This window comes from Desmodus rotundus, chromosome 4 (genome assembly GCF_022682495.2).
Source record: "Desmodus rotundus isolate HL8 chromosome 4, HLdesRot8A.1, whole genome shotgun sequence".
NCBI lineage: Eukaryota > Metazoa > Chordata > Mammalia > Chiroptera > Phyllostomidae > Desmodus > Desmodus rotundus.
The window spans coordinates 89,203,291-89,213,962 of NC_071390.1; the positions used below are offsets into that span (position 1 = coordinate 89,203,291).

At 41.1% G+C, this 10,672-nt stretch overlaps 1 non-coding gene across 1 annotated transcript; it reads left to right on the top strand.

The window, feature by feature from the left end:
* The first annotated feature begins 7,859 nt into the window (after nucleotides 1-7,859).
* Nucleotides 7,860-7,980, top strand: LOC112317912 (small nucleolar RNA SNORA70). Its single transcript, XR_002976161.2, has one exon. It is a non-coding gene; the product is annotated as a small nucleolar RNA SNORA70 (small nucleolar RNA).
* The last annotated feature ends 2,692 nt before the right edge of the window (nucleotides 7,981-10,672 follow it).

A 10,672-nucleotide genomic window follows, 5' to 3' on the forward strand; every position in this document is an offset into this window, starting at 1 on the left:
AAAAGAGTTGGCCTAGTCACCTCTGAATTACTTTCTGCTGTATTATTCAATGACATAATTCCTGCCCCCAACCCCAACCCAGACATTGTCTTACATAAAACTAAGTCCAAAGGCACACAGAGTTCTTTGTCCCCAAATCTAGCAACAAAGTCAAGATACTCAGATCAATGGAAGGCCACCCTCTGGATGATCCCAGGTCACAGCACAGACTTACGTTTTACAGGCACCGAAGTAATGCAGACAAAAGTGAAATTTAGGAAACTTTTTTGTGTGTGAGATTAAAGCACGTTCCTAAGACTTATCAAGAAGGTCAACAACCAAAATGTATCTATTAAAACAATTTGTGTATTTGTATTTTTTACATATTTTGAAAATATATTAATCTGAAGAGGTGTGTTTTCCTCATGAAATCCAGCAGGAGAGGATTCTGGAGTATAAGAGTGTATCAGAAAACTTCCGGGACTCCAGGGGCTAATAATAGTGAAGCAGGGTGCAGCCAAGAGGAGAGCCCCAAGAAGAGATTCGTAATGGGGTCCAGAACTCAAGGTGTCCAGGACTCAAGGTGTCCAGGAAATATTAGAAGATTGTATATAGGATGTCCTCACCCCCACAAGCCTGAGCCGGGGGAAGGGACACATGGAACAGGACCATTCAGACCTGTTTTGGGTAGCAACAGCTTTGCAGCTAACCCCTAGCATGGTCATTTAACATATCTATAACCTTTAACTGGTTTCATAGATATGTTAAATAGCTGTGGCCATGCTTTGAGCCAGGGGGATGGGAGCCTAAGATGTCACTGGGAAGCAACTCCCCCTGGTTACAGGGCCTGCTTGAGAGCTTGGAGATGATTGGCTCCATGCCATGGGGCCACGCCTGCCCGGACTTACTATGGCAGCCCAGTAAACCTGGAAGAAAAGGAGGATGCTGGTAGGTGTAACTGATTGTAGGAGGAGTCGGAAATGGGGCTGCAAAGGAATATGGGCACTGGGATTTAAAACCTAGGCACAGCAGCCATAGAGAGGGAGGACTACGTGGTTCCAGAGTAAATAGGAGAGGACCATGTGGTTTTGGAGTGCTTCTTTTTGCCACGCGGCTTAGGCAGCAGGAGAGACTTTGCCAGGAAGAAAGGGGAGAAAGGACTCTTGCTGGTGGGCCATGAGAAGGTGCCACATGGCTTTGGATTAACTGGAGATCGCAGCAGCCACACAGCTGATGGTCCTGGGAGCCTGAATCACGGACTTCTACTTCTTTTCCTGAGACACGGTACCCCGGACTGGGCAGAGGGAGAGGGAAGGACTGTGCATCTGTGGGTATTCTAGAGGACTTTAGTATCTTAATGAAGACACTAAGCCATTACTCTAAGTCTGTGTAACTTTTAAATAAATAATTTCTTTCCTTTTCACCAGTCTCTGGCATTGAGAGACGTCTTTCCTCTGGCAGCGGGCATTTCGAACCTAGTAGGTGTGTGTGTGTGTGTGTGGAGGGGAACCTCCAGAGACAGAAAGGGTGAGTCCTTTCTGTAATGCTTTGTCATGAACCACCCCCTGCCTGCTCTGTAACAACAGCAGGCACTGATATTCGTGCTGGTCATCCACCTGACACTCCAGGCTTTAATCTGCCAAGTCCCCATACCCGCAAGCAGCCGATCCAATATTTGAGGGTGGCAGATATTTGCATATATACGTGACTTTCTTGAGCCTGACAATAACATCAAATAAATTTCTGATGTAGATTCTTTCTTGTAAGCAGACATTTTCACCATTTATTCTAGAAATTGATTTTCCGTGCCTTCATATCAAACCTTTGGATTTCTGGCAGAAGTCTTTTAGACTGGCCTGGAATACCAAAAGAGGAAATTGCTTAGAACAAAGGAAACCTTGTTTCTGCTGACAGAGTAACATCTGCTGCCCTGTGCCCATCAGGAAAACAGAACCCCAGCGAGAGGAGAATTCGGAGAGACAGCTACTTAGATGAAGCTTCAGTCCTTCACAGCACAGACTTACACAAGAATATTTTTTAAATAATTTGTTTAAGAAAAGAAGAAGCAGTTCTCATTTATGCCAAAATAACAAAAAGATCCAGAAAATCATGAACAAATTTATGCTACAAATATTCGTCTGGCCTCTGTGATACATTTTTGTTACATGAGCACTGTGTTTCTTCATGAGTCTGAGCCATATGGAGAGAGAGTATCTGCTGTTTCCAAAAATCTGGGACCTAATGCACGAAGGCTGGAAATGGCATTTTCTGGCAGTGTGTGTATTTTGTTGATGAAAACAGCTTCAGGAGTTCGTGGGAAGCTACAGGCCTCATTTAGGATGAACCACTGTAGTCTGGGGAAAAGACCTAAAGTTGTCTGGGACTTGTTGTCTGTGAACACCAAGTGAAAGATGATGTGTAAATGTGACTCTGTAAAGGACTGAATGCTTCCTCCATATTCACGTGGTTTCCAGGCCCATGAAACGTATGGCAGTCCCACACCACAGCGCTGTGATCGCAGCATCCTGGTTGACTGTTAGCTAAGGTGGTTTTGCCATTTGCTCATTCCCTTCCTTCCTCATTGATTTCCTCTCAAAGTTTTACATTCTTTCAAAGAGAGCAAGTTGCCTCCACCAAAGACTTCTGTTCAAGCAAGGAACAAAAATATACACGTAAATGAGTAATTAACATGAGACAATCACCCAGTTAAGAGTCAGGCAACCAGCGTGTACTGAACACTGAACAAGAGGTCTCCTGGAACGATTGCCTTATGACACGTGCTTTCTGGGGTTGGGTAAGAATACTTGAAAAAGAAAACTTTGTGAGAGAATTTTCAGGTTTCCGTCACTCACACAGACAGGTGAAAGTGTTCCCTTTCTGTAAAGGTTCACCCTTTTATTGGTTCTGCTCTTTGTTAACACGACCCAGTTCTCTATAATTTGACGCCACGTTTGGAAAGAGGAGTTGCTAAACCACTGACAAGAATTTTGTGATTTATGTGGCACATGTATTTCTTAGCATATTCTAGTAAATTTGTATTTTGGTTTTTTAGTGGTTCATGAAATATTGAGTGACCTCATGCAGTTTCCAAAATGGGCAAACTAGGGAGCACACCTTAGCTTATTGGAGATTTACTAACTGCAGACATCTTGTTAGGCCCCATTCGAAAATGCTGGCTTTCTTTTCTGCACCTAAATAGAAATTCATATGAAACTATGTCGTATTGCCTTAAACTTCATGTTAATACGCTACCATGGTTTGTTAATGTTCAGAATCAGTTCTTTGTCTTTTATTTCTTTGGATGTGGTGGTAATCCTCCCTCAATTTTAAATTTCTCCTGGTTTGCTGTTGCAGAACAGCAGGCCCAGCGGAGTGTGCTCCCAGCTACACAGCACAGCAGGGTGGCCACGCACATTCGCTACCAAGATTAAGCTGCTGTTCACAGTTCATTTTCTTCAGTTTCAGCAAATGTTAAGTTTTACATTCTTTTTCTTTAAATCAAAGGCATCTTTTTTTGTCAAAGTCAAAGGCATCTTTTAATACCCTTTGAACTTCAAAAAGTGAAGTAAGTGTTTAGTCTCAGTTCCCATTCTTTGGATCTTATTTATTAAGCCTTGTTTATAAGTTCAAAGAATAAAGACAGCAAAATTCCTGAAAAATGCTCTTTAAAAAGTAAGTATGTAAGATTTTTCCTGCATTGTCTTAAGAATAATCTAAAGGAAATTCTCAAGTTAAATGTATGGACTGGTCTCCAGAAACTGAACAGTCACGATTTTTATATATCCTTCACTTAACATTTTAAAAATTGCCTTCTCTCTCTTATTATTCATATCTTGTTTAAATCCTATTGTTTAAATTTCCAAACTTTAAATTTCCAAGCTGGGTAAGCATGACATATTAACAACACATGGTAACATCTCCAAGCCCCACTGAAAAAAAGAGTAAAAGTTTGCAAAAGGTACCATCATCAAGAGAAAGGGCAGGCATCAAGAGTGTAAGGAACATTTCAAAAACCACTTTGGCAAGTGGAGGAGTGGCACTCAGTGGAACTCATACAGTCAAAGTTATGACCCAAGTTTTCCTGAGGATGGGGAGGAGGGCATACACCAAGGAGAAGCCATCCCAATAACCCTGAAGAACTCGTGAGACCCCAAAGCCCCAGGGCCCATGGGAGTGTACTTAAGATGCAGGACCCAAAACAAGGGGAGTGGATAAAAGTCAGAAGGGAAATCACTGGACTCCAGTTGCCCGACCCATTCTCTATCCCCACTGCAGACCAACCAACCCCTTCATTTTTAAAAGAAAAGGAGAGGGAAGAATCTTAGGGAATCAGAGACCACTCAGAATATGAGATACAACATTGAGAATTCTAATTATTGAATATTTTCCTTATAAATATGTAGTTTTGGAAAATAATTTCCACAAAAAGTTAAATAAAGTGAGAAAAACAGTCACTTCAAATATTGGGTATGCTTATTTCACAATAATGATAGTTGGGGGCTCCTTAGGGCACACAGCAAGTCCGTAATGTGGATATTGTTGAACCCAGATGAAAAGCGTAAGGCTTTGGAGTGATTAAGTAGCTTACCCACGGTCATAGAGCTACTAGTGATTCTAGTACTTAAATTCAGTTCTACTTCACAAAGATTCAGTTTACAACTGCTCTGCCCAGAGGGAAGTTTCTTCGGGATAGAGAAAAATGTGTTGTGGGACATTCTTTACAAGTTTAGAACTTCTAATTACTTCATTATTTAATTAGATTGATCAACTTGAAGTATAATGGCTGGTATAAATACTTTCAAATATACTTTTTTCCCTAGAGCTGCAAATACACACAATTAAATTTAGAAATACAGCTCTGACCAGGTGGCTCAGTTGCTTGGAGTAATGCCCCATACACCAGAAGGTTGCAGGTTCAATGCCCAGTCAGGGCACATACAAGGAAGTAGTGATCTATGTTTCTCTCTTGCGTTGGCATTTCTCTCTCTCTGTCAAATTAGTAAACATATCCTCTGGTGAGGATTTTAAAAAATTGAGAAATACAAATTAAACTGAACAATGTTTGTCAATCTTACCAAGAGTTTCTTATCTTTTTTCCATTAGTCATTTCCTCTAAGACTGTTTTTCTTTGTGCCTAATGTATTCTGAACTTATCGTCCCCTTATGAAAGTTTTGCTCTGCTTAATAGTTGGGACCAAAGTATTTAGTATGATTTCTACCCATTTAAATAGGAGCTTAGTATTTTTTTGTATTTTTTACCAACCTTTGTCAGGTAGAAATAGAAATTTGCATATTCACATATGAAAAGTTCCTGTTTGCTCTACGTGAACACTGGGGCAGAGCCATCCCTCAGGAAAGTTGGGCTGAGGGTGGGGAGTGGGTGAAGAATTGGTGGATGGGTGGAGGCATGGGTTTCTGTGAAGATGTAGAAGGAAAAAGTTTACGTCATATCTTTTGTCCCTCTGCCACATCCAGAAATTTTTAAAAGCATGCTAAATATAATTTTAAAAGTATGTCAAAAACAAAAGTATGGAGGGAAAAAACTTGCACAGCAAAATGCTTTGTGAAGATAATATGCAAGTGGGGGAGGGGCGTTGTTGCCCGGGTACAACTAAGATGATGTTGGGGTGGGAGGGGATGCTCTTGAACATGTTCCTACCTCCACAGCCTGTTAGCAGCACCTGGGAAGCTGTTCCCCCACCATCCTCCAACACGCTTGTTCGATTAGGAGCACCCTCAAAATTATGTGCCTGGGTTGATCACTCCAGGCCACTTCTTACTGGAAACTGCTTGAAAATGCTGTACATCAATTATGCTGCACATATCTTTCCCTTCTACTCCAGGTTCATAATACCACCTAAATAAATTCCTGACAAAGTGTGTTAGGTACTAAGGTTTACAATCTATGTAAGATGCTGAGAAATTAAACCTTTTTAGAGCCCCACCATGAATCCCAGAAAGCATTTTTAAAGTAAATTACCTGATAACCTTTCTCTTTGTTTTTTTCTGCTTTATCTTTCTTTTTACATCTCATTTTCTCCTTCCTGTAGAGATATATTTTAACGTTTCACAGTAAAAGCACATTTTCTCATTGCAGAAAAAAAAGTTCATTATGTTGTTGGTGATAAATTTGTTACTTTATTGGTAAATGTAATCTAGTATGTCACTGTGCAAAATTTGTGATTATACATGATAGAAGAAAAATGAATTTAGGTCTGCATGCATATAATAATAATGTTCAGGCAAAAGCAAGAGAGCAAAGAACATTCTTCAATTCATTTGACCATTCCCCCCCCCCACCATAGTAAATATTTTGCACATAAATCTTTGTACAACCTTTTTTTTAAAGTATACTTTCCCATCATTTGATTTAGGACTTGGCTATGTGATTTCCTGCATGCAATGTAATACTAGCAGATGTGACACACCAGAGGCTTTAGGGATGCCTGCAGTCTGGATTTTCCTTTTGTACTCCTGGGCGCTGCTGTAAGAAGAACATGCTCTGGGCAAGCAGAGCTAGCCCCATTGCCCTGTAGTCTACTTGGGAATGAGGGAACTACAATGTTTGTTGTGAGCAGCCACTGAGAATTTGTTATGCAACAGTATGGCAGCAACAGCATTGTGAGAGATTTCTCCAGATATCAATGTGATCTCGTCAGCTAATTACAGGGAGGGGAGAAATTTTAAAAACTAAAAATAACATATAGAAAAATACTGCTCCTTTTTAAGGAAAGAGGTATCCTAGGAATATTTTGCCCATAAATATTTGCCAAGATTGGCAAGAGAAGTAAGAGATTCCAGCAAAGTTGCCAATATAGCCAGAGTGTATGAGAGGCAGGGTCAGAACAATCAATACATCTTCAAGAAATATATAACATATACATATGAGAGAGAGAGAGAGAGAGAGAGCTAGGCAGAGAGAGAGAGAAAATTGGCTCATCCAGTTTTGGGGGCTGCAGAGTCCAAACACTGGTGGGCTAGCTGTGTGGAGACCAGGAAGAGTCAAAGATGCAGAGGAAGTCCAAAGGCCATCTGCCGGAGAATTTTCCTCAAAGAAACTAGTATTTTTGCTCTATTCAGACTCTTAACTGATTGGATGAACCCACCCATATTAAATAGGGTAATATGCTTTAATCAAAGACCACCAATTTGAATGTCAATGTTATCCAAAACCAGCCTCACAGAAGTAGTCATAATAATGATTAGCAATATCTAAGAACCCTGTGGCTCAGTCAAGTTGACAGATAAGATTAGCCATCACGGTCATTTTGCAATTAATATTAATCATAAGGACAGAGATCCAAGATGGCGGAGGAATAAGTGGAAGCTACACTAACCTTCTTCCAAGACCAATTTAGAAGTACAACTAAATTGTAAAGAAGTCATCCTGAATAACCAACTGAACACTAGCTGGAGAGAAACCTTATAACCAAGGACAGACTGAGGAAACCACTTCACCACAATGTGACTGGTAGGGAGTGCAGAGGAGGTGCAGATGACGCTCTAACCAACTGAGCTATCTGGTCAGGGCAATATCCAAAATTTATAAGGAACTCATACTACTCAACACCAAAAGAACAAACAATTCAATTTAAAAATTGGCAAAGGACCTGAATAGACACTTCTCCAAGGAGGACATACAGATGGCCAGTAGACATATGAAAAGATGCTCAATGTCACTAATTATCAGAGAAATGAAAATTAAAACCACAATGAAATATCACCTCACATCACACCTGTCAGAATGGCTATCATTAATAAATCAACAAACAAGTGCTGGTGAGGATGTGGAGAAAAGGGAACTCTAGTGCACTGTTGGTGAGAATACAAATTGGTGCAGAAAATCATTGCAGAAAACAGTAGGGGGGTTCCTTAAAAAATTACAAATACTCTTTTACCCATGGGAACCTGATGTGCAATGACTGCAAAACACTAGCATCCTTGGTAGTGCATGCAGTCTGTTGCTAGTATGGTTTGCTTTAAGGCACCTTGGATGTGGCCCTTTGTGGTGGAAGTTCATGTTTGACCGCATGCTGTCCCCTATCTAGGCTACAGACAGGTATGTGGGGTGCCTCTGGAAAGCCCCAGGGCACAGTGGGCACATTGGCCAAGTCATTATGTCCATCCCACCACAGAACAAGGAGCATGTGATAAAGGCCTTACACAGAGCCAAGTTCCAGTTCCCTGGCCTCCAGAAGATCCATATCTCGAAGAAGTGAGCTTTAATGAGCATGAGTTTGAAGACATGGAGGCTGAAAAATGGCTCATGCCAGATGACTGTCCGGTTGAATACATCTCAAATTGTGGTCCCCTGGAAAGATGAAAATGGTGGGTTCTGAACTCATGAGAGTCTCTGTTCCCACCTTAACACCTACTAATAAACCCTACTTGTCCAAAAAAAAAAAAAATTAAAATGGAATTGCCTATGACTCAGTGATTTCACTTCTGGGAATTTATTTGAAGAAACCTGAAACACTAATTGAAAGAATAGATGTACCCCTATGTTCATTGCAGCATTATTTACAATTGCCAAGACATAGAAGCAGCCCAAGTGTCCATCAGTAGACAATTGGGTGAAGAAGATGTGGTACATTTATACAGTGGAATATTTCTTGGCCATAAAAAAGGATGAAATCTTTCATTTGCAACAGCATGGATAGACCTAGAAGATATTATGCTCAGTGACATAAGAGAAAGACAAATGCCATATGGTTTCACTTACATGTAAAATCTAAAGAACAAAAATAAATAAACAAAACTGAAACAGACTCATAGACACAGAGGGGACTGGTGGTCACCAGAGGGAGGAGGGTTGGGGGATGGGCTGAAACAGGTGAAGACATTAAGAAGTACAAATTGGCTGTTACAAAATAGTCGCAGGGGTGTGAAGTACAGCATTAGCAATGTAGTCAATAATATTGCAATAACTATGTGTGGTACCAGGCTTGTACCGGAATATGGCGGGAGGGGGAGAGACTGAGGTAAAGTAAGTACATGATTTTCTAACCACCATGCTGTAGACCTGAAACCAACACAAAAGAGTGAAGTCCTCTTTCCTCCACCAGGGTGAAGCCTCTCTCTAGCGCCCTTTCTTAGAGGAACCTAATAGGCTGCTAGCTGGCCAAGGAGAAAGGTGGTTCACAGAACCCCAGCCCGCTGCCTGCCGGGTTTGCAGCTGGGAGTCATTAGCTTGGTAGGGAGCGCAGAGTCCCTTATAGCCATCATCACCAGTGTGGTACATGCACCGGAGGACGCATAAAATAATCCACAAGGAAATGGGCAGAAACCTACTTTACATTTTTAATCTAAAAAAGTAAGTAAGAAAGAAAACTTTATTATATTAGAAATGCAGATTGGTAGGGAAAGCTCTCTTTGGGAACATTAAGATTGGAAAAATGAAAATAAAGAATGCAGCTAAGAGGAAAGCAGTCTAAGGGAAACAGCAGGAGAAAAACTGTTCTTGCTTACATGCAGTACTTACATGTGAAGTGGCAAGGAAGAGGAACAAGGCGTGGTACCTGAGAGCTTTCTGTATAAGTAGGACATGCTGGTACTAGTGGACACTAAAGAAATTCAATTAGAGTCTTTGAATTATTTTTTGGATTTAAGAATCATACGGCCTGCCCCGCAATCAAACTTCCTAGTTATTTCTACAATCTGGTATAGTATCTGTAACAGTAGCAGTTAGTTAAAAATACAAGGATCACAGAGACATGGTGATGGCTGCTGAGGCTGGAAGGAACTCCGCCCTAAGAAAGACACTCGTGCATGGAGTTAGTCTTAATCAGGGCCAGTGTGTCAGAGATGACCACCAACACGAGCCTGAGAGGGGGCAGAGGCCAACACACAGTAGGTTTTACATGGCTTAACAGAAAGAAACTGAAGACTCCGTGGTAAAAACTCCGTGCAGCCCCTTCTCCTTGAGAACTCCATCAGGTGTTAATACTAGGCTCTACTACCGTTTCTCGGGTGTGTCCCAAGCTTTGATTTTGTATTTACAAACAAGCATGGAGACAAGCACATTCACATTTTCAGTGCATAGTTGCCATTTAGAGTAACCCAGAGACCCTTTTAGAGTTTCCCTTTTTTGAGTTTAGACATGATCCAAGTTGATAACCCTTTACTGACCACAAATAGCCAAACTTCAAGATGAGAGGTTATGATGAAGAAAAGCATTCCAGGCAGAGGGAAAGTTTGAATAGAGACACTGAAGTAAGAACAAAGAAGACATTTAATATGTAAACCAGCAGGTGGGCTGGGAGTGAGGGGTGGAGACACCTGTCTGAGAGGGCCTGGCCCGCCAGACTGAAATGCTGGGGAGGTCATGCCCCAAGGCAGTGAGGAGTCCCTGAAGGATTTTAAGTAAGGAAGTGACAGGAGTACATTTTTTATTTGTGACCAATCACAGTAGGGATTAGAGAAAGAAGAAAATTCATTCAAGGACACCTGTGGAATTATAAAGGCTGAACAGAATTATAAAGCCTCTTCCATAATACCAGGTGTCTATGGGAATCTACCTGGTTCTAGAGGAACAGTATAAGCAAAGTATTTGTTTCTTCTTTTACGTTTTTAATTGAGCAGTTTGAGTTCAGTGAACATCCTCTTAAACAAAACCCTTAAATTATGCAGGCTTATGGAAAAAAGGAATTGTATGGGTCATTGTGTAGTTCTGCTTGAGAGGCTATTAGGTTCA